The sequence below is a fragment of the Ranitomeya variabilis genome, chromosome 2 (genome assembly GCF_051348905.1).
Source record: "Ranitomeya variabilis isolate aRanVar5 chromosome 2, aRanVar5.hap1, whole genome shotgun sequence".
Taxonomy (NCBI): Eukaryota; Metazoa; Chordata; class Amphibia; order Anura; family Dendrobatidae; genus Ranitomeya; species Ranitomeya variabilis.
This window is the reverse complement of record NC_135233.1, coordinates 374222019-374246702: the sequence shown is the minus strand read 5'-3', so window position 1 is coordinate 374246702 and position 24684 is coordinate 374222019. Positions and strand designations below refer to the sequence as shown.

Sequence of the window (24684 nt, the reverse complement as noted above, 5' to 3'; positions counted from 1 at the left end):
TTGGAGCTGAAATAAATTTTGTGTGAAAAAAAGTTAAATGTTTATTTTTATTTAAACATTTCAAAAATTCCTGTGAAACACCTGAAGGGTTAATGAACTTCCTGAAAGTGGTTTTGAGTACCTTGAGGGGTGCAGTTTTTAGAATGGTGTCACACTTGGGTATTTTCTATCATATAGACCCCTCAAAATGACTTCAAATGAGATGTGGTCCCTAAAAAAAAATGGTGTTGTAAAAATGAGAAATTTCTTGTCAACTTTTAACCCTTATAACTCCCTAACAAAGAAAAATTTTGGTTCCAAAATTGTGCTGATGTAAAGCAGACATGTGGGAAATGTTATTTTCGCCAAATATTTATTTTTTTCACAAATAAATGCAAGTTATATCGAAGAAATTTTACCACTATCATGAAGTACAATATGTCACGAGAAAACAGTGTCAGAATCGCCAAGATCCGTTGAAGTGTTCCAGAGTTATAACCTCATAAAGGGACAGTGGTCAGAATTGTAAAAATTGGCCTGGTCATTAACGTGCAAACCACCCTTGGGGCACCTACAGACCAGTTAGACGCTCCTAATCAACTCGCTACCGGCATTAAAGACAGCTGTCTTAGGGTACGTGTCCACGTTCAGAATGGCCGACGGTTTGGATGGAGCGGAAAACCCGCTCCACCAAAAGCGCCGCCCCCTTTTGCAGACGCGATGATGCTGGATGTGTTCATTGCACACATCCGGAATCATCGCACCCCACACATAGGGCCATGTGTTTTACCTTGCGGCGCTGCATCGCCATAAGGTAAACAGACATGCTGTGATCTAAAAAGATGCGCCACATGTCCGGAATCGCAGGGCCGCCGGGTGCGTGTTACCACGCATAGTGGAGATGGGATTTCATAAAATCCCCTCCACTATGCTGTAACATCTGGACGCTGCGTGTTTGACGCTGCGGCCCTACGCAGCGTCAAACACGCAGCGTTTCCTGAACGTGGAAACATACACTTACATAGTCACCTTTATAAAAAAAGTGGAAAAAAAGTGGATTATCTCCGCGCTGCATGACGTATAAATTAGTCCAAAGAGAAAATAAAATGAAAAAGTGGCTTTATGCAATAAATAATGAATAAAGCCTCTTTTTCATTTGATTTTCTCTTTGGACTGTTTTATACCTCAAGCAGCGCGGTGATAATCCACTTTTTTTCCACTTTTTTTACTTTGGTTGGTCACGAGGAGACCAGGTGGATCTGCAGCAGCTGACACTTTCATGAACCTGTGTTTGGGCTCTGGTGAGTAAATCCAAATGGAATTTATCTCCTAACACCTGGATAAGACCCTATTGCGCTTTGTTTTCCATCCAGCAGTTTATTGATAGCCAACTTTATAAAAGACTCCTGTCCACATACTCATTTTATCAGTCAGACTCTAACCTGTACAACATGGGCAAGACCAAAGAGCTTTCTAAGGATGTCACTGACAAGATCATAGATCTGCATAAAGCTGGAAGGGGCTACAAAACCATAAGTAAGACACTGGGTGAGAAGGAGACAACTGCTGGCACAATTGTTAGAAAATGCAAGAATCACAGGATGACTGCACATGTCCAGGCCGATTTGAAGTTCGCCAATGACCATCTGGATGATCCAGAGGAGGCATGAGAGAATGTCATGTGGTCAGAAGAGACCAAAATAGAACTTTTTGGTGCCAACTCTACTCGCGGTCTGTGGAGGAAGCAAAAGGATGAGTACAACCCCAAGAACACCATCCAAATCGTGAAGCATGGTAGGGGAAACATCATACTTTGGGTGTACTTTCTGCCAAGTGACAGACAACTGCACCGTATGTAAGCGAGGAAGGATGAGGTTATGTATCATGAGATTTTGGAAAACAATCTCCTTCCTTCAGTAAGAGCATTGAAGATTGGTTGTGGCTGCGTCATCCAGAAGCATTTCAAGGTTCTCATATCTGAATCCAATAAAAAAAATTTGGATGGAGCAGAAACTTGTCCCTGCGTGCCTCCTCCTCATGGCAGGAATGCCGGAGTACTCACCACTAGTGTTGAGCGATACTTTCCGATATCGGAAAGTATCGGAATCGGAAAGTATCGGCCGATACCGTCACAGTATCGGAATCCAATCCGATACCGATACCCGATCCCAATGCAAGTCAATGGGACGAAAATATCGGAATTAAAATAAACCCTTTATACACTTGTAGGTTCATTCTACATGAAGGAAAACAACTAAGAATAATGTAGGATGTATTGGGGGACGTGGCGGAGACATTAAAGGCACAGAGGTTTAGCCCAATCTAATAGAATAGCAGGATTTTTTTTTTTTTTTTATGACGTTCGGCGTTAGAAAGAATTTGACTATGTTATTTTTTTTTTTTATGTCAGATATTGATGTTTCACTACTTCCACGCCCTTCACCTTCTTTTTTACTTCTCCCACGCTTTCTTCTTCATTATCCTCATCATCAGCTTCTTTGACATCAACTTCTTCACCTTCTTCATCTTCTTCTTCATCTTCTACCTATTATTTTTTGGGTTACATTGTTCATATTCTTTTTATTTTACTATTATCTTCATCATATTCTACTTCTTCATCATATTCTTATTTGTGACAGGCATTCCCGTAGTTGTTATCTATAAAAGTTTGAAGATTACACCTTCCGTTCTGCCTGTCACAAAACAGTTACATTTGTCCGCGTTCAGTTTGGCCTGCAGCATCAGGCTTTATCCAGGGGCACCACGAGGAGGAACGGACTCACCCCCATACACTGCTTAGTCTTCTTCTGCTTATAATTTACATAATATTTTTTGCTCTGATATTTTGTGTTATGCTTAATGTCCTTCTGCTCTTTGTTCTGCAGCCTCTTGTTCTTCTGCTTCTCGGTCTTCCAGGTCGTCGTCGTCTCCAGGGTCGTCGTCTCCGGGGTCGTCGTCATCGGGGTCGTCTCCGGGGTCGTCGTCATCGGGGTGGTCTTCAGGGTCATCGTCTCCAGGGTCGTCGTCATCACGGTGGTTGTCGTCTCTGGTGTCGTCGTCATCTTAGGGGTGGTCTTCCGGGTCATCGTGTTTAGTCTCTTGAACTTGGAAATGCAGCAGAAGGTACAAGAAGGCTGAGAGAATGCCGAGAACCAGCTGATGGAACTGGAGCTCAGATGGCTACCCGAAGGTCCAAGAGCCAATGGAACGACCGAGGACCAGCTGACGTTACTGGAACCCGGTTACTAAGCAGGAGGTACCCGTGCTGAAAGCACTACCAAGGACCACCTGACGTTGGTGGAACTCAGATACCCAGAGGGAGGCACCTAAGCCAAAGGCTCTGCCCGGAACCAGCTGACGGTACTGGAACCAGGATGGGGAGCAGAAGGTACAAGAGCAAAAGACACTGCCGAGAACCAGCTGACGGTGCTGGAACCCGGATGGGTAGCCGAAGGTCCAAGAGCCAATGGAACTACCGAGGACCAGCTGACGTTACTGGAACCCGGTTACTAAGCAGGAGGTACCCGTGCCTGAAAGCACTACCAAGGACCACCTGACGTTGGTGGAACTCGGATACCAAAGGGAGGCACCTAAGCCAAAGGCTCTGCCCGGAACCAGCTGACGGTACTGGAACCAGGATGGGGAGCAGAAGGTACAAGAGCAAGTGTCTGCGTGGCTTTTGCAGGACACGATGCCGGCTGCACAGCAGGGGAACAGCTGGCGGTGCTGAACCCCACTGACACATTGGCTGGTGTTTTTCTCTGTGCAGCTAGCACATCTGGGCCCCAACTGGCGGTGTGTTAGAGCCCAGGGACAGCAGGAGAAGGAGGAGGAGCAGGAGCAGGGGGAGGGGAGTGTAGGCCGAAGCCTGCACTGGCGGCAGCTTTGGGTGTGTTGTGTCTGCGTGGCGGTCGCAGGACACGTTGCCGGCTACACAGCAGGGGAACAGCTGGCGGTGCTGGACCCCACTGACACATTGGCGAGGTGTTTGGCTCTGTGCAGCCAGCACTTCCGGACAGCAACGAGCGGTGTTGTAGCCCGGGCTCTGCAGGGGGAGCAGAGTGTAGGCCGAAGCCTACTTGAACCAATTTCAAAGGTAACCTTTAACCCCCCCTCAGGGGTTAGAAAGTAGAAGAGCCACAGCTTATGCAGCAGTAGTGCTGCGCAAGTCAAAGGTTGCTCTTGTAATTTTTCTCCTTGCACACGCTGAATGGAACACGTATAACATTTAGCCCTTTATACAGTCAAACTGTGTAATGGAGGCGAGAGTTCCCTTTGTAATGAGACGCAGCACAGATGTCAAGAATCCCACCTTGGTGCTGGGTGCAGCCTCCTGAGCGTTGTTATTTGCTGTACAGGAGTCTGCGCTGTCGTGTTATCCCCTGGCCTAGCGCCGTTAGCGCTGCCCATCTTCTGACATCATTTAATGTCGGCCGTTGCGGTTCGCGATGACCATGAATCCCAGCCCCGCAGTGTCTTAACATTGTTAAAACACTGCGGGGCTGGGATTCAGGGCCTGGCGCAGCACATATGTTCGCCTCTCACACGCGGGTCCTTACACCCGCTTCAGACTGTGCGGCGTCATCTGATCCCTTATCGCATGCCACGGCCATGAAGCCGCACAGTCCGAAGAAGGCGGAAGGAGAGGAGGGACAGGCGAACTGATGCACTGATCCTGCCCATCAATCACACCCTCGCAGTCCCAATAAATAAGACACCGAGGGGCGTTGTGTGGGTCAGGGCGGCCGCAGAGGCGCAGCCAGCCAAACAATGATGCCAGAAGACGGGCAGCGCTACCAAGGGGGTTGCAGCGTGTCATTACAAAGGAAAGTCACACCCCCGGGACGGTTAAATGGTCACACAGAGGACACATTTCAGACGTGTTTTCAGTTCCACATGTGCGAGGAGAATACGTTTATGAGCCACCTTGCACACATGCAGCATTACCGCTGTACAAGGTGGCTGGATAACGTAAAAACGCCTGGGGGAGGGGGGACAGGTTCCCTTCAATTTCAGTTCTTGTGTCTGCGTGGCTTTTGCAGGACACGTTGCCGGCTGCACAGCAGGGGAACAGCTGGCGGTGCTGGACCCCACTGACACATTGGCTGGTGTTTTTCTCTGTGCAGCTAGCACATCTGGGCAAAAACTGGCGGTGTGTTAGAGCCCAGGGACAGCAGGAGGAGGAGCAGGAGGAGGAGGAGCAGGGGGAGGGGAGTGTAGGCCGAAGCCTGCACAGGCGGCAGCTTTGGGTGTGTTGTGTCTGCGTGGCTTTTGCAGGACACGTTGCCGGCTACACAGCAGGGGAACAGCTGGCGGTGCTGGACCCCACTGACACATTGGCGAGGTGTTTGGCTCTGTGCAGCCAGCACTTCCGGACAGCAACTAGCGTTGTTGGAGCCCGGGCTCTGCAGGTGGAGCAGAGTGTAGGCCGAAGCCTAATTGAACCGATTTCAAAAGTCACCTTTAACCCCCCCTCAGGGGTTACAAAGTAGAAGAGCCACAGCTTATGCAGCAGTAGTGCTGCGCAAGTCAAAGGTTGCTCTTGTAATTTTTCTCCTTGCACACGCTGAATGGAACACGTATAACATTTAGCCCTTTATACAGTCAAACTGTGTAATGGAGGCGAGAGTTCCCTTTGTAATGAGACGCAGCACAGATGTCAAGAATCCCACCTTGGTGCTGGGTGCAGCCTCCTGAGCGTTGTTATTTGCTGTACAGGAGTCTGCGCTGTCGTGTTATCCCCTGGCCTAGCGCCGTTAGCGCTGCCCATCTTCTGACATCATTTAATGTCGGCCGTTGCGGTTCGCGATGACCATGAATCCCAGCCCCGCAGTGTCTTAACATTGTTAAAACACTGCGGGGCTGGGATTCAGGGCCTGGCGCAGCACATATGTTCGCCTCTCACACGCGGGTCCTTACACCCGCTTCAGACTGTGCGGCGTCATCTGATCCCTTATCGCATGCCACGGCCATGAAGCCGCACAGTCCGAAGAAGGCGGAAGGAGAGGAGGGACAGGCGAACTGATGCACTGATCCTGCCCATCAATCACACCCTCGCAGTCCCAATAAATAAGACACCGAGGGGCGTTGTGTGGGTCAGGGCGGCCGCAGAGGCGCAGCCAGCCAAACAATGATGCCAGAAGACGGGCAGCGCTACCAAGGGGGTTGCAGCGTGTCATTACAAAGGAAAGTCACACCCCCGGGACGGTTAAATGGTCACACAGAGGACACATTTCAGACGTGTTTTCAGTTCCACATGTGCGAGGAGAATACGTTTATGAGCCACCTTGCACACATGCAGCATTACCGCTGTACAAGGTGGCTGGATAACGTAAAAACGCCTGGGGGAGGGGGGACAGGTTCCCTTCAATTTCAGTTCTTGTGTCTGCGTGGCTTTTGCAGGACACGTTGCCGGCTGCACAGCAGGGGAACAGCTGGCGGTGCTGGACCCCACTGACACATTGGCTGGTGTTTTTCTCTGTGCAGCTAGCACATCTGGGCAAAAACTGGCGGTGTGTTAGAGCCCAGGGACAGCAGGAGGAGGAGCAGGAGGAGGAGGAGCAGGGGGAGGGGAGTGTAGGCCGAAGCCTGCACAGGCGGCAGCTTTGGGTGTGTTGTGTCTGCGTGGCTTTTGCAGGACACGTTGCCGGCTACACAGCAGGGGAACAGCTGGCGGTGCTGGACCCCACTGACACATTGGCGAGGTGTTTGGCTCTGTGCAGCCAGCACTTCCGGACAGCAACTAGCGTTGTTGGAGCCCGGGCTCTGCAGGTGGAGCAGAGTGTAGGCCGAAGCCTAATTGAACCGATTTCAAAAGTCACCTTTAACCCCCCCTCAGGGGTTAGAAAGTAGAAGAGCCACAGCTTATGCAGCAGTAGTGCTGCGCAAGTCAAAGGTTGCTCTTGTAATTTTTCTCCTTGCACACGCTGAATGGAACACGTATAACATTTAGCCCTTTATACAGTCAAACTGTGTAATGGAGGCGAGAGTTCCCTTTGTAATGAGACGCAGCACAGATGTCAAGAATCCCACCTTGGTGCTGGGTGCAGCCTCCTGAGCGTTGTTATTTGCTGTACAGGAGTCTGCGCTGTCGTGTTATCCCCTGGCCTAGCGCCGTTAGCGCTGCCCATCTTCTGACATCATTTAATGTCGGCCGTTGCGGTTCGCGATGACCATGAATCCCAGCCCCGCAGTGTCTTAACATTGTTAAAACACTGCGGGGCTGGGATTCAGGGCCTGGCGCAGCACATATGTTCGCCTCTCACACGCGGGTCCTTACACCCGCTTCAGACTGTGCGGCGTCATCTGATCCCTTATCGCATGCCACGGCCATGAAGCCGCACAGTCCGAAGAAGGCGGAAGGAGAGGAGGGACAGGCGAACTGATGCACTGATCCTGCCCATCAATCACACCCTCGCAGTCCCAATAAATAAGACACCGAGGGGCGTTGTGTGGGTCAGGGCGGCCGCAGAGGCGCAGCCAGCCAAACAATGATGCCAGAAGACGGGCAGCGCTACCAAGGGGGTTGCAGCGTGTCATTACAAAGGAAAGTCACACCCCCGGGACGGTTAAATGGTCACACAGAGGACACATTTCAGACGTGTTTTCAGTTCCACATGTGCGAGGAGAATACGTTTATGAGCCACCTTGCACACATGCAGCATTACCGCTGTACAAGGTGGCTGGATAACGTAAAAACGCCTGGGGGAGGGGGGACAGGTTCCCTTCAATTTCAGTTCTTGTGTCTGCGTGGCTTTTGCAGGACACGTTGCCGGCTGCACAGCAGGGGAACAGCTGGCGGTGCTGGACCCCACTGACACATTGGCTGGTGTTTTTCTCTGTGCAGCTAGCACATCTGGGCAAAAACTGGCGGTGTGTTAGAGCCCAGGGACAGCAGGAGGAGGAGCAGGAGGAGGAGGAGCAGGGGGAGGGGAGTGTAGGCCGAAGCCTGCACAGGCGGCAGCTTTGGGTGTGTTGTGTCTGCGTGGCTTTTGCAGGACACGTTGCCGGCTACACAGCAGGGGAACAGCTGGCGGTGCTGGACCCCACTGACACATTGGCGAGGTGTTTGGCTCTGTGCAGCCAGCACTTCCGGACAGCAACTAGCGTTGTTGGAGCCCGGGCTCTGCAGGTGGAGCAGAGTGTAGGCCGAAGCCTAATTGAACCGATTTCAAAAGTCACCTTTAACCCCCCCTCAGGGGTTACAAAGTAGAAGAGCCACAGCTTATGCAGCAGTAGTGCTGCGCAAGTCAAAGGTTGCTCTTGTAATTTTTCTCCTTGCACACGCTGAATGGAACACGTATAACATTTAGCCCTTTATACAGTCAAACTGTGTAATGGAGGCGAGAGTTCCCTTTGTAATGAGACGCAGCACAGATGTCAAGAATCCCACCTTGGTGCTGGGTGCAGCCTCCTGAGCGTTGTTATTTGCTGTACAGGAGTCTGCGCTGTCGTGTTATCCCCTGGCCTAGCGCCGTTAGCGCTGCCCATCTTCTGACATCATTTAATGTCGGCCGTTGCGGTTCGCGATGACCATGAATCCCAGCCCCGCAGTGTCTTAACATTGTTAAAACACTGCGGGGCTGGGATTCAGGGCCTGGCGCAGCACATATGTTCGCCTCTCACACGCGGGTCCTTACACCCGCTTCAGACTGTGCGGCGTCATCTGATCCCTTATCGCATGCCACGGCCATGAAGCCGCACAGTCCGAAGAAGGCGGAAGGAGAGGAGGGACAGGCGAACTGATGCACTGATCCTGCCCATCAATCACACCCTCGCAGTCCCAATAAATAAGACACCGAGGGGCGTTGTGTGGGTCAGGGCGGCCGCAGAGGCGCAGCCAGCCAAACAATGATGCCAGAAGACGGGCAGCGCTACCAAGGGGGTTGCAGCGTGTCATTACAAAGGAAAGTCACACCCCCGGGACGGTTAAATGGTCACACAGAGGACACATTTCAGACGTGTTTTCAGTTCCACATGTGCGAGGAGAATACGTTTATGAGCCACCTTGCACACATGCAGCATTACCGCTGTACAAGGTGGCTGGATAACGTAAAAACGCCTGGGGGAGGGGGGACAGGTTCCCTTCAATTTCAGTTCTTGTGTCTGCGTGGCTTTTGCAGGACACGTTGCCGGCTGCACAGCAGGGGAACAGCTGGCGGTGCTGGACCCCACTGACACATTGGCTGGTGTTTTTCTCTGTGCAGCTAGCACATCTGGGCAAAAACTGGCGGTGTGTTAGAGCCCAGGGACAGCAGGAGGAGGAGCAGGAGGAGGAGGAGCAGGGGGAGGGGAGTGTAGGCCGAAGCCTGCACAGGCGGCAGCTTTGGGTGTGTTGTGTCTGCGTGGCTTTTGCAGGACACGTTGCCGGCTACACAGCAGGGGAACAGCTGGCGGTGCTGGACCCCACTGACACATTGGCGAGGTGTTTGGCTCTGTGCAGCCAGCACTTCCGGACAGCAACTAGCGTTGTTGGAGCCCGGGCTCTGCAGGTGGAGCAGAGTGTAGGCCGAAGCCTAATTGAACCGATTTCAAAAGTCACCTTTAACCCCCCCTCAGGGGTTACAAAGTAGAAGAGCCACAGCTTATGCAGCAGTAGTGCTGCGCAAGTCAAAGGTTGCTCTTGTAATTTTTCTCCTTGCACACGCTGAATGGAACACGTATAACATTTAGCCCTTTATACAGTCAAACTGTGTAATGGAGGCGAGAGTTCCCTTTGTAATGAGACGCAGCACAGATGTCAAGAATCCCACCTTGGTGCTGGGTGCAGCCTCCTGAGCGTTGTTATTTGCTGTACAGGAGTCTGCGCTGTCGTGTTATCCCCTGGCCTAGCGCCGTTAGCGCTGCCCATCTTCTGGCATCATGTAATGTCGGCCGGTGCGGTTCGCGATGCCCATGAATCCCAGCCCCGCAGTGTCTTAACATTGTTAAAACACTGCGGGGCTGGGATTCAGGGCCTGGCGCAGCACATATGTTGGCCTCTCACACTCGGGTCCTTACACCCGCTTCAGACTGTGCGGCGTCATCTGATCCCTTATCGCATGCCACGGCCATGAAGCCGCACAGTCCGAAGAAGGCGGAAGGAGAGGAGGGACAGGCGAACTGATGCACTGATCCTGCCCATCAATCACACCCTCGCAGTCCCAATAAATAAGACACCGAGGGGCGTTGTGTGGGTCAGGGCGGCCGCAGAGGCGCAGCCAGCCAAACAATGATGCCAGAAGACGGGCAGCGCTACCAAGGAGCTTGTTGCGTGTGTCAATACAAAGTCAAATCACACCTGAGGGACGTTTTAATGGTCACAGAGGACACATTTTAGACGTGTTCACTTCAACATGGGCAAGGAGAATAAGTTTCTGAGCCACCTTGAACACATGCAGCATTACTGCTGTTCAAGGTAGCTGTAAAACATAGAAACACCTGGGGGAGGGGGGACAGGTTCCCTTCAATTTCAGTTCTTGTGTCTGCGTGGCGGTCGCAGGACACGTTGCCGGCTACACAGCAGGGGAACAGCTGGCGGTGCTGAACCCCACTGACACATTGGCTGGTGTTTTTCTCTGTGCAGCTAGCACATCTGGGCAAAAACTGGCGGTGTTAGAGCCCAGGGTCAGCAGGAGGAGCAGGGGGAGCGGAGTGTAGGCCGAAGCCTGCACTCGAGCAAGTTGAAAGGAAACCTTTAACACCCCCCCCCCCAGGCGTTTGTAGCTGAAAGAGCCATTGTGTACAGCACTAATGCTGGAAAAGGTAAACTTAGCTCTTTTAATTATGGTCCTTGTACATGCGGAACCAAACATTTATGAAATGTGTCTCCTCACAGCGTTAAACCGTCCGGTAGGTGGAACTTTCCTTTGTCGTGTGACGCAGCACAGCCATCATTTTTACCCCCTTGGCGCCGTGCGCCCACTCCTCAGCGTTGTTTGAATCTGTCCCGGAGCCTGCGCTGTTAGGTTAGCCCTTGGCCATGCACACATGTTGCGCTGCCCGTCTTCTGACCTCATTTGGTGTCAGGCTGGCTGCGCCTGTGCGGGTGCGCTGGCCGAGATCCCGCCTCGCAGTGTCGTCTAATGTAATCCCACCGCGGGCCTGTGATCCGTGCCCGTGCGCAGTGCATATCCTGTCCTCTCACTCCCCTCCCTACGGCTTTTTCAGACTGTGCGTTGTCACGGCCGTGGCATGCTATTAGGGACCAGCTGACATCGCACAGTCTGAAGAAGCCGTAGGGAGGGGAGTGAGAGGAGAGGATATGCACTGCGCACGGGCACGGATCACAGGCCCGCGGTGGGATTACATTAGACGACACTGCGAGGCGGGATCTCGACCAGCGCACCCGCACAGGCGCAGCCAGCCTGACACCAAATGAGGTCAGAAGACGGGCAGCGCAACATGTGTGCATGGCCAAGGGCTAACCTAACAGCGCAGGCTCCGGGACAGATTCAAACAACGCTGAGGAGTGGGCGCACGGCGCCAAGGGGGTAAAAATGATGGCTGTGCTGCGTCACACGACAAAGGAAAGTTCCACCTACCGGACGGTTTAACGCTGTGTGGGGACACATTTCATAAGTGTTAGGTTCAGCATGTGCAAGGAGCATCACGAAAAGAGGCACTTTTTCCCTTTGCATTATTACTGCTGCACAAGGTGGCTCCTTCAGTAACAAACGCCTGGGGGGGGGGGGGGTCAGGTTCCCTTACATTTAACTTGTTGTGTCTGCGTGGCGGTCGCAGTACACGTTGCCGTATACACAGCAGGGGAACAGCTGGCGGTGCTGAACCCCACTAACACATTGGCGAGGTGTTTGGCTCTGTGCGTACAGCACTTCTGGACGGCAACTAGCGGTGTTGGAGCCCAGGGACAGGTGGAGGAGGAGGAGGTTGGAGGAGGTTGGAGGAGGTAGGAGGGATTGCCACACACACAGCAGGGGAACAGCTGACGTTACTGAACCCCAATAACAGAGGAGGGACTGTTGACTGTGCGTACAGCACTTCTGGACGGCAACTGGCGGTGTTGGAGCCCAGGGACAGGTGGAGGAGGAGGAGGTAGGAGGAGGTAGGAGGGATTGCCACACACACAGCAGGGGAACAGCTGACGTTACTGAACCCCAATAACAGAGGAGGGACTGTTGACTGTGCGTACAGCACTTCTGGACGGCAACTGGCGGTGTTGGAGCCCAGGGACAGGTGGAGGAGGTAGGAGGAGGTAGGAGGGATTGCCACACACACAGCAGGGGAACAGCTGACGTTACTGAACCCCAATAACAGAGGAGGGACTGTTGACTGTGCGTACAGCACTTCTGGACGGCAACTGGCGGTGTTGGAGCCCAGGGACAGGTGGAGGAGGAGGAGGTAGGAGGAGGTTGGAGGAGGTAGGAGGGATTGCCACACACACAGCAGGGGAACAGCTGACGTTACTGAACCCCAATAACAGAGGAGCGACTGTTGACTGTGCGTACAGCACTTCTGGACGGCAACTAGCGGTGTTGGAGCCCAGGGACAGGTGGAGGAGGAGGAGGTTGGAGGAGGTTGGAGGAGGTAGGAGGGATTGCCACACACACAGCAGGGGAACAGCTGACGTTACTGAACCCCAATAACAGAGGAGGGACTGTTGACTGTGCGTACAGCACTTCTGGACGGCAACTGGCGGTGTTGGAGCCCAGGGACAGGTGGAGGAGGAAGGAGGAGGTAGGAGGGATTGCCACACACACAGCAGGGGAACAGCTGACGTTACTGAACCCCAATAACAGAGGAGGGACTGTTGACTGTGCGTACAGCACTTCTGGACGGCAACTGGCGGTGTTGGAGCCCAGGGACAGGTGGAGGAGGAGGTAGGAGGAGGTTGGAGGAGGTAGGAGGGATTGCCACACACACAGCAGGGGAACAGCTGACGTTACTGAACCCCAATAACAGAGGAGGGACTGTTGACTGTGCGTACAGCACTTCTGGACGGCAACTGGCGGTGTTGGAGCCCAGGGACAGGTGGAGGAGGAGGAGGTAGGAGGAGGTTGGAGGAGGTAGGAGGGATTGCCACACACACAGCAGGGGAACAGCTGACGTTACTGAACCCCAATAACAGAGGAGCGACTGTTGACTGTGCGTACAGCACTTCTGGACGGCAACTAGCGGTGTTGGAGCCCAGGGACAGGTGGAGGAGGAGGAGGTTGGAGGAGGTTGGAGGAGGTAGGAGGGATTGCCACACACACAGCAGGGGAACAGCTGACGTTACTGAACCCCAATAACAGAGGAGGGACTGTTGACTGTGCGTACAGCACTTCTGGACGGCAACTGGCGGTGTTGGAGCCCAGGGACAGGTGGAGGAGGAAGGAGGAGGTAGGAGGGATTGCCACACACACAGCAGGGGAACAGCTGACGTTACTGAACCCCAATAACAGAGGAGGGACTGTTGACTGTGCGTACAGCACTTCTGGACGGCAACTGGCGGTGTTGGAGCCCAGGGACAGGTGGAGGAGGAGGAGGTAGGAGGAGGTAGGAGGGATTGCCACACACACAGCAGGGGAACAGCTGACGTTACTGAACCCCAATAACAGAGGAGGGACTGTTGACTGTGCGTACAGCACTTCTGGACGGCAACTGGCGGTGTTGGAGCCCAGGGACAGGTGGAGGAGGAGGAGGTAGGAGGAGGTTGGAGGAGGTAGGAGGGATTGCCACACACACAGCAGGGGAACAGCTGACGTTACTGAACCCCAATAACAGAGGAGCGACTGTTGACTGTGCGTACAGCACTTCTGGACGGCAACTAGCGGTGTTGGAGCCCAGGGACAGGTGGAGGAGGAGGAGGTTGGAGGAGGTTGGAGGAGGTAGGAGGGATTGCCACACACACAGCAGGGGAACAGCTGACGTTACTGAACCCCAATAACAGAGGAGGGACTGTTGACTGTGCGTACAGCACTTCTGGACGGCAACTGGCGGTGTTGGAGCCCAGGGACAGGTGGAGGAGGAAGGAGGAGGTAGGAGGGATTGCCACACACACAGCAGGGGAACAGCTGACGTTACTGAACCCCAATAACAGAGGAGGGACTGTTGACTGTGCGTACAGCACTTCTGGACGGCAACTGGCGGTGTTGGAGCCCAGGGACAGGTGGAGGAGGAGGTAGGAGGAGGTTGGAGGAGGTAGGAGGGATTGCCACACACACAGCAGGGGAACAGCTGACGTTACTGAACCCCAATAACAGAGGAGGGACTGTTGACTGTGCGTACAGCACTTCTGGACGGCAACTGGCGGTGTTGGAGCCCAGGGACAGGTGGAGGAGGAGGAGGTAGGAGGAGGTTGGAGGAGGTAGGAGGGATTGCCACACACACAGCAGGGGAACAGCTGACGTTACTGAACCCCAATAACAGAGGAGCGACTGTTGACTGTGCGTACAGCACTTCTGGACGGCAACTAGCGGTGTTGGAGCCCAGGGACAGGTGGAGGAGGAGGAGTTTGGATGAGGTTGGAGGAGGTTGGAGGGATTGCCACACACACAGCAGGGGAACAGCTGACGTTACTGAACCCCAATAACAGAGGAGCGACTGTTGACTGTGCGTACAGCACTACCAGGCAACAACTAGCGGTGTTGGAGCCCAGGGACAGCAGTAGAAGCAGAGGAACACAATGTAGGCCGAAGCCTGATTGGAGAAAGGGAACCTTTAACCCCCCCCCCCAAGGCATTTGTAGCTGAAAGAGCCAGCTTGTGCAGCTCAAAAGATGCAAAAGGAAAAGGTGGCTCTTTTAATTATGCTCCTTGCAAGCACAGAACTAAACACTTATAAAATGTGTCCCCTGAAACCGTGAAACTGTCCCGGAGGTGGGACTTTCCTTCGTAATATGACGCAGCACAGCTGTCATTCCTACCCCCTCGGCGCCGTGCCCCGGCTCCTCATCGTTGTTTGATTCCGTCCCGGAGCCTGCGCTGTTAGGTTATCCCTTGGCCAGGCACACTTAGCGCTGCCCATCTTCTGACATCATTTGGTGTCAGGCTGGCTGCGCTTGTGCGGCCGCGCTGTCCGAGAGCCCGCCTCGCAGTGTGGTCTAATGTAATCCCACCGCGGGCCTGGGATCAGTGGCCATGCGCAGTGCATATCCTCGCCTCTCGCTCCCCTCCCTACGGCTTTTTCAGACTGTGCGCTGCCACGGCCGTGGCATGCTATTACGGATCAGCTGGCACCGCACAGTCTGAAGAAGCCGTAGGGAGTGGAGCGAGAGGCGAGGATATGCACTGCGCATGGCCACTGATCCCAGGCCCGCGGTGGGATTACATTAGACCACACTGCGAGGCGGGCTCTCGGACAGCGCGGCCGCACAGGCGCAGCCAGCCTGACACCAAATGATGTCAGAAGATGGGCAGCGCTAAGTGTGCCTGGCCAAGGGATAACATAACAGCGCAGGCTCCGGGACGGAATCAAACAACGATGAGGAGCCGGGGCACGGCGCCGAGGGGGTAGGAATGACAGCTGTGCTGCGTCATATTACGAAGGAAAGTCCCACCTCCGGGACGGTTTTACGGTATCAGTGGACACATTTTATAAGTGTTAAGTTCTGCGTGTGCAAGGAGCATAATGAAAATAGCTACCTTTTCCTTGTGCAGCATTACTGCTGCACAAGGTGGCTCTTTCAGTAACAAACGCCTTGGGGGGGGGGGGGGACAGGTTCCCTTACATTTCAGTTGTGTCAGCGTGGCGGTCGCAGGACACATTGCCGGCTACACAGCTGGGGATCAGCTGACGTTACTGAAACCCAATAACACTGGGTCGTATGTTTTGACTGTGCAGATGGCACTTCTGAGCCTCAACTGGCGTTGTTGGAGCCCAGGAATGTAAGTTCAGGTGGTTGAAAGATGAACACAACAGGAGACCTGGATAACGTATACAGTGACCTAATTATTTAATCAGGAGGAGGAGTGGCAAATTCCTGCGAGATCCAGGCCTTGTTCATTTTCAGGAAAGTAAGCCGGTCAACGTTATCGGAGGATAGTCGCATGCGACGGTCAGTTAGTACACCACCTGCAGCACTAAAGACACGTTCCGATAATACACTGGCCGCAGGGCAAGACAGCACCTCCAATGCATACTGGCTTAGCTCTGGCCATGTATCCAGCTTTGAGACCCAAAACTTGAAAGGGGAAGAGCCGTCTGGGAGTACAGCAAGAGGGCAAGACATGTAGTCTGTCACCATCTGACGGAACCGTTGCCTCCTGCTGACTGGAGCCGTCTGTGATGGTGTAGACTTTTGTGGGGGGCACACAAAACTGTGCCACAGTTGGGCCATACTGGTCTTGCCTTGGGCAGAGGCACTGCTTCTGCTCCCTCTTTGTGCAGAGCCTCCACCACTGCCTGGACGCACTGAGCTGCTTTGGAATGCACTAGCAGCACTTCTCTCAGTTGGAATGGAGAAGATGATGGAACTGACCAGTGTGTCTTGGTACTCCCGCATTTTTCGCTCCCGGTTCAACGGTGTGATGAGGCTTTCTACGTTGTCCCGGTAGCGAGGATCGAGGAGGGTGAACACCCAGTAATCAGACATGTTGAGAATGTGGTCGATGCGGCGGTCGTTTCTCAGGCACTGCAGCATGTAATCCACCATGTGCTGCAGACTGCCAACTGCCCAAGAAACGCTGTCCCCAGCTGGAGGCGTGATCTCTGCCCGCTCGTCATCACCCCACCCTCGCTGTACACACTGAGTACTGGACAATTGTGTAACTCCCTCCTCTGGACGGATGTCTTCCTCCTCCATTGACTCCTCCTCATCCTCCTCACAAACTGTCCCCTGCCTACGCGTTTGTGAGGAACCACGTGGCGCTGACTGTCCAGAAGATGATGGAAGTGGTGAATCCTCATCCTCCACCTCTTCCACAACATCATCCCTTAGCGCTTGCAGTGATTTTTCAAGCAGGCAGATAAGGGGGACAGTCATGCTGACTAGTGCATCATCTGCACTCGCCATCCGCGTGGAATAATCGAAGGGACGCAAAACCTGGCAGACATCCTTCATAGTGGCCCACTCTGTGGTTGTGAAGTCTGTACGGCGCTGACTGCGACTTTTGTGCGCCTGATACAGCTGGTACTCCATTACAGCTTGCTGCTGCTCACACAACCGCTCCAACATATGTAACGTGGAATTCCACCTGGTAGGTAGGTCACATATGATGCGATGTTCCGGCAGGCGGTGTCGGCGCTGCAGAGCCGCAATGCGCGCTTTTGCCGTGCTGGAACGCCGCAAGTGAGCACACTCTAGGCGGACCTTGTGCAGCAGTGCATCAAGATCCGGATAGTCCCTCAAAAAACTCTGCACGACCAAATTGAGCACATGTGCCAGACATGGGATGTGAGTGAGGTTGCCGAGGCCCAGGGCTGCCACCAGATTTCGGCCATTATCACACACTACCATGCCTGGCTGGAGATTCGCTGGCTCAAACCACACATCGCTCTCCTGCTTGATGGCATTCCAGAGCTCCTGCGCTGTGTGGCTACGATTCCCCAAAAAAATTAATTTCAAGACGGCCTGTTGACGTTTGGCCACGGCTGTGCTCATGTCGGTCGTAACAGGTACACGTTCATCACGGGTCCATGTGGAGGTGGACTGTGACGGCTCCTGCAGCGATGATTCTGAGGAACTGGTGTAAGAGGAGGAGTCAATGCGTACAGAATGGATTCCTGCAATCCTTGGAGTGGGCAGGACACGTCCTGCGCCACTCGCACGGTCTGTACCCGGCTCAACTACATTAACCCAATGGGCAGTGAGGGAAAGGTATCGCCCCTGTCCATGTTGACTGGTCCACGCATCGGTGGTGAGGTGGACCTTGCTACTGACGGCGTTCAGTAGCGCGTGTTTTATGTGTCCCTCCACATGCTTGTGCAGGGCAGGGACGGCTTGCCTGCTGAAGTAAAAGCGGCTGGGCACACTGTACTGTGGGACTGCCAATGACATCAAGTCACGGAAGCTGTCAGTCTCCACCAGCCTGAATGACAGCATTTCCAGTGACAGAAGTTTGGCAATGCCTGCAGTCAGAGCCTGTGCTCGTGGGTGGTTTGACGAGAAAGGCCGCCTTTTCTCCCATGCCTGTACTACCGATGGCTGTAGACTGGGCTGGGAGTGTGTGGTTGACTGGGAAAGTGGTGCTGCGGGTGGAATTACAGCGGGTCTCTGGACAACAGGGCCAGAGGTTCTTCCACGGCGATCCTGGGAGGAAGCCGAACCAGCTGCGTGTGAGCTAGAGGAAGAGGCAACACGAGCTGAAGAGGTGGTAGCTGCCGCTGTTGGTTGGCCTAGCTCTTCAGTGTGTTTGTCTAACTCCGCCGGGTGCCTGTTGCGCACATGTTTCCACATGTTGGAGGTATTGAGGTTGGCGACTTTTTGACCTCTTTTGATTTTTTGATGACACACCTTGCATCTGACATAGCAAATGTCATCTGCAACTGTGTCAAAAAAGGACCAGGCACTGCAAGTCTTGGGAGCCCCCCTTTTGACTTTTGGAAGAGACATGCTCCTTACGGGTGCCAAAGCGGAGGCTGCAGGATCCGCAGTCTTCCCCCTCCCTCTCCCTCTTTGGACCGTACGGGGAATCTCTTCCTCAGAGCTGCTCCCACCACCTTCCTGTCCCTGACGCCAAGATGGGTCAAGGACCTCGTCATCCACACTACCCTCTGCCCCCAACTGCTCCTCCCGGGTAGTCTCAGCAGCAGAGCACGCACCAGTAAGTGGCACCTGAGTGTCATCATCAGCTGATGCGGCCTGCGATGTGGTGAACGGAGCCACTGGCCCACCCGCCTCTTCAGACTCAGAGAGAAAAAGCTGTTGGGCATCACTGCACCCTGCCTCTTCTTCCATTTCTCCAATGCTGCTTGGCTGGCCCCCTGTTTCCAAGCCAAGAGATTCAGAGAACAGAAGTAGAGACGGCTCCTGTCCTGGGCTCTCTGTCTGCCTGGGCAATTTGGCAGGTGGTGAAGAGACAGATGGCTGCTCTCCAGTGCTCTGTGTCTGAGAGGATGTGGCACTAATGGAAGTTGATGCATTAGCTGCCATCCATCCCACAACGGCTTCAATTTGGTCTTCACGCAGCAGCGGTGTACGGCGCTCGGCGACAAAGCTGCGCATGAACGACTGTTCCCTCGTGAAAGTGGGTGCTGATGAGTCACCGGTGCCCGCAGCGGGCACAGAATCCCCACGTCCCCTCCCTGCTCCGCGCCCACGCCCACGTGCCTTACTCACTGCCTTCTTCATCGTGGTTGACTGATAAAGAAAAGCAGAAAAGTACTAACGGCTTTGTGTGCTTATTCCTGAAAAACTCCTCCTAACAGGTATAAGAAACACTAATTAGCTAAAGTGTGGACTAGACTTTAATATGAGTTAATGTGGCCTACACAAATGTAAAGTGGTGTAACTGGTGTGTTTGGTGAACTTTATTATTTATTTCTTTTTTGGGGGCTGAACTGACAACGGATAGAGCTGCAGTCACACGGAGACCGTGCAGACAGACGTTAACGGCGCTGTAAGGCCCAAAAACCCTCCTCTACTTTATCCTATGTAGTGTTTTTCCACAAATTAGCTGGAGACGGGTGGAAAGACACTAATAGGATTTTTTTAAATTAATTAGCAGCAGACTACAGTACTTGAAAAAAAATTAAAATTGATTTGGCGGTATGACGCAGTTAACAACCCTGAGCTGGAGACAACCAAGCTACGGCTGCTCACAGACTACAGGGCGAGCTGCAGTCACACGGAGACCGTGCAGACAGCCGTAAACGGCGCTGCAAGGCCCAAAAACCCTCCTCTACTTTATCCTATGTAGTGTTTTTCCACAAATTAGCTGGAGACGGGTGGAAAGACACTAATAGGATTTTTTTAAATTAATTAGCAGCAGACTACAGTACTTGAAAAAAAATTAAAATTGATTTGGCGGTATGACGCAGTGAACAACCCTGAGCTGGAGACAACCAGGCTATAGCTGCTCACAGACTACAGGGCGAGCTGCAGTCACACGGAGACCGTGCAGACAGCCGTAAACGGCGCTGCAAGGCCCAAAAACCCTCCTCTACTTTATCCTATGTAGTGTTTTTCCACAAATTAGCTGGAGACGGGTGGAAAGACACTAATAGGATTTTTTTAAATTAATTAACAGCAGACTACAGTACTTGAAAAAAAATTAAAATTGATTTGGCGGTATGACGCAGTGAACAACCCTGAGCTGGAGACAACCAAGCTACGGCTGCTCACAGACTACAGGGCGAGCTGCAGTCACACGGAGACCGTGCAGACAGCCGTAAACGGCGCTGCAAGGCCCAAAAACCCTCCTCTACTTTATCCTATGTAGTGTTTTTCCACAAATTAGATGGAGACGGGTGGAAAGACACTAATAGGAATTATTTGAAAAAATGTGCAGCAGCCTGCACTACTTCAAAAAAAAAAAAAAAAAAGGACAGTATGAGGCAATGAACCACCCTCCCTGAACTGAATACAACCAGCTATGGATGGCCTATGTGGCTGCACTCAGACTAGAGAGTGGGCTGCACTCACACACACACACACAGAGAGACCTTGCAGATCGCTGTGAAAACAGCGCTACAAGGCAAAAGCAAGGTGAATAGTAGGTGAACACAGCGGTTGCTAAATTAGCCTTTGGAAAGCACAAAGAAGCAAATCGCTATCTCTAAACTGTCCCTCAGTCAGCAAACAGCGTCCTGTCACTAACTGAATTCACAGCAGAGTGATCGCAAAATGGCGCCAGCGACTTTTAAACTGCATCATGACATCATTTCAGCAGCCAATCACAGCCTTGCCAGTACTTTCATGCCCTCCATGCTAAACAGGATGTGCCCACACTTGGAATCTTTCTCATTGGCTGAATTTCTGAATTTTGAATCATGGAACTTCCGATTCCGGTATCCGATACGCGCCAAGTATCGGAATCCCGGTATCGGAATTCCGATACCGCTAGTATCGGCCGATACCCGATACTTGCGGTATCGGAATGCTCAACACTACTCACCACTCGTGGCCATGCTGTGAGCTCTATGTCCTCTACTTGCTGTGCATTTTTCCTGGCAGCATGCTTAGGGTGCATGAGTGGGAACTTTCTGGTTCTTAAACAGGCAGTGCATGCACTCCTAAGATGTCCCCAGCCAATACCTGGGAGGCATCTGGTACTTATGCCACTTTCCCCCATTGGGAGGTGCCTATTTAACATCATGGACTTTAGTGTTCCTGCTTGTCTGTATCTGTGGTTTCCTGCTGGTCTGCATCTGTGTTTCCCTGCTAGTCCCTATCTGCGGTTCCCTGCTTGTCCGCATCTGCAGTTCCCTGCATATCAGCCGTGCCCACCTGCCAGTATGTCAGTTGGTTATGCCAATCTGCACCAAACTGTCTGCATTCCAGCCATGGCTGCCAGTAATTGCCTGTGAATCAGCTGTGCCTACCTACAATACCTGCCTGCACTTTCCATTACAGTGTCCTATCCCTTTGGGGGTCAGCTGCTACTACGAGACGCTGCCCTTGAGTGTTACCTGGCAGCTACCTGCCGCACAAGCCTGAGCTCACCACTAGAGGCTCCAGCAAAGACCTAGGTAGCTACTTAGTCATGCCCCTCCGGGGTAAGTCTGATAAGTGGCACAGTAAGGCCACAATCCACGCTCATGCTAAAAAGTCAGAGCGCGAGCCTAACAAAACTCAATGTTGCTCAGTGACAATTCCCAAAACCTGAAAGATCTGGAGAAGATCTGTATGGAGGAGGGGGCCAAAATCCCTGCTGCAGTGTGTGCAAACCTGGTCAAGCACTACAGGAAACATCTGACCTATGTAGTTGCAAACCAAGGTTTCTGTACCAAATTGTAAGTTATGTTTTTCTATTGTATCAAGTACTTATTTCATGCAATAAAATGCAAATTAATTATGTAAAAATCATACAATGGGATTTTCTGTTTTTTATATTTGATTCTGATTCTCACTGTTGAAGTGTAGCTATGATAAAAATTACAGACCTTTCCATTCCTTGTAGGTGGGAAAACGTGCAAAATCGGCAGTGTATCAAATATTTATTTTCCCCACTGTATATCATTATGTGTCTATCTATCTGGAGTATTTGCAGCTACACCACATATCAGATGGACTCCTGTTAATTGAGATCAAACAGATGAAGAAGACAAGGTGAGGAGGAGCAGCGCTAACAGTGAAGTGACCGCAAAAACTCTGTCCAGCAAGCGCCCGGTGTACCAACAACCATAAGAATCGGACTATCGACTGTGCTGCTCTAAGAAAAAACAAAGTAGTTCAGTAAAGTGAAATTACTGTGTAGATTGCAGTTACCTGTTATTTGCTACTTCTGGTGAGATTGCACCATAATTCCAAAATGCTTGTATCCATAAAGTGTGAAAGGCGTTCTTTGTGATTCGCTCGTAGACCGCCAGACCTCATAATACAAACAGATAGAAGGAAGTTTTACTTTGCAGTAGCTCTACTTTATCTATATGAGACCCATAGATGATTACTGTCTGATATTCCGCAGAACACCAAGCCATTGTTCCTCCCTGCTTCTTCGGTGATGTCAGACCGTGCTCTGGCCTCACCTTGTAAACATTATAGGGTGCACACCTTGTCAATAAACATTGATCCTGGAGGACGAGAACACAGAAGAATGAATGTAAAGAGGGGAATAATGAAGGCATTGAGCTGACGACACAGCAAAGGGGAATCCATGTATGAAGCAGATGACATCCCGCAGGTCAAAGTAGTCTTCTTTTAGGGCCAGATACATCAGCACAGTGTAACTTTAATAACCCATTTAACGGTTTATGTTTTTACAATCTGAGATCTGCGTGAGGATTTATTTTTTTGAGGTAGAAAAATGGAACAACAATAAATGCAATAGAGTCTTATCCGGGTAAAAATGGGAAGACCGAAGGTAATGGTACTCACTTAGAGTGGTTAGGCGACCACAACCACTGTAAAGGCTCGAGGCTGCTGCAGACCCACAGCTAAGATAAAATCAGAAATGGAATGAATGGGTTAAAACTGCGCTGCCGTAATGATGGTGGAAAAGGAAAAATGGAATCCAGAATTGTGATCTATTAGTCAACGCGTTTCGAGTTTTCAAACCTCTTCATCAGGACAAAAACCCCTGTAGTTTGTACTCATGAAGAAGTTTGGAAATTCGAAACGCTTCGACTAATAAATCACATTCCTGGAATCTGTCTTTCCTTTTCCATCATCATTATGGCAGCACAGTTTTAACCCATTCATTCAGATTCTGAGGATTTATTTTTTTGTATTTTATAAGGGAATCATATTAGAGTTTGTAACATTTTGCGGCCTTCAAGTGATTAGTTCCCACAGACAATCGCAGACCAAACAAATATTAACAGTTGCTGACCGGCTGTAATTCTTTACTAGAGTTGTGCCTGTAACGGCACAAACCCAGAAGTTGAGCGCTTCCCCCCCTAATCTACCTACAGTTCATCTCCACTTTATATTGAGTTTATTGAGTTAGAACGCACCGCATCTGTTTTTTATTTTTGCAGCAACAATTATATGTGTGAAATGAAGCCACCAAGCGTGGAATAATGTTATTTTTTAAAAATAAAAGACTGTAAAATCATGTTTTTTAATGGGAAATCATTAAGACAATGGATAGATGTACTAGGAGAAATCCTGTTTTTGTAGCCTACTACAATCCTTTAAAACTAGTATATCATATAGAGACAAGGGAGCTTGTGCCAATTTAAAAAACAAATATTTTATTTAATCAAGAAAGCATTAAAAACCTACAAAAATAAATAATTCAAGGGAGATACATAAGCAGAATATGCTGCCTGCACTCTGAATACACATAGGCCTAAGAGTAAAAAAGACCTAGTGGTATATTGTGGCATACAAATACATAAATTCAAATACTTTCAAAAATTGTGGTATACACATAAAATGCAGAAAAAATTCCAAAGACCGAAGTCTTAAAAAATATAAAAAAGTTTTTTAAAACAGACCCAAAGGTTCATGAGCATATCCATTGAAGTTCAGCACAGCACTGAGCCCCGATGCGCGTTTCGCGTGATGCTTCATCCTGGGGGACAATTGTAAAACTAGGGATAATGAAAATAATAAAAACTTCACCTCTCTTACAAACAAAAACAAAAGTATTTGCCCCCTAACTATAATAATTCTGCACAAAGTAAACTCACATGTGCACAGAACACTGTCGTCAATCAATCGTAGATGGTACTGTTTCATTTAAGCTAAGGTCATCTTTAAGGATCTATGGTCTAATGACAGTTGAATAATTAATGATTTAGTTGGATATACCGGGTTACTCACATGGGTATATGCTGTGCTTTAGTCGTTGAGGCACACCTTTAGATTTACAATGTTAACTGTAAAATCCAAATAAAAACTAATAATAATTACCGTAATTATAAGTAAGAAATGAGCCATATTTCTATGCACTGCTGGTAGATAAGGCAGTACCTAAAGAGCAAAACCATTCATTAATCCAGTCCTGACATGACCTTAGAGACCTAAATACTGTATAGAGAATAAACTCATATTGAGAGGAGATATTCCAGAGCGTGACACAAAAGAAAGTAATTATAATAAAGAGTCCAATTTGTTCCTGTTGTGTCCTTCGCTACCATTCTTGCTGTATTGAGAAGACAAAAAATTATGTGTTTTTTAATTTTTTTTAGGAGTTTAAAATATATTTATATGGCCACCCAGTGGTTGGGATGTGGCTT

The 24684-nt window shown here is 51.1% G+C and overlaps 1 long non-coding RNA gene across 1 annotated transcript in view; it reads right to left on the bottom strand.

Annotated features, from left to right (window-relative positions):
* The window catches only part of LOC143806076 (uncharacterized), a 32981-nt gene extending 10123 nt beyond the window's left edge, over positions 1-22858 (bottom strand). The window contains exon 1 of the long non-coding RNA XR_013221383.1: positions 22268-22858. This is a non-coding gene — a long non-coding RNA (uncharacterized LOC143806076). The remainder of the gene's footprint in view (positions 1-22267) is intronic.
* Between the last annotated feature and the right edge of the window lie 1826 nt (positions 22859-24684).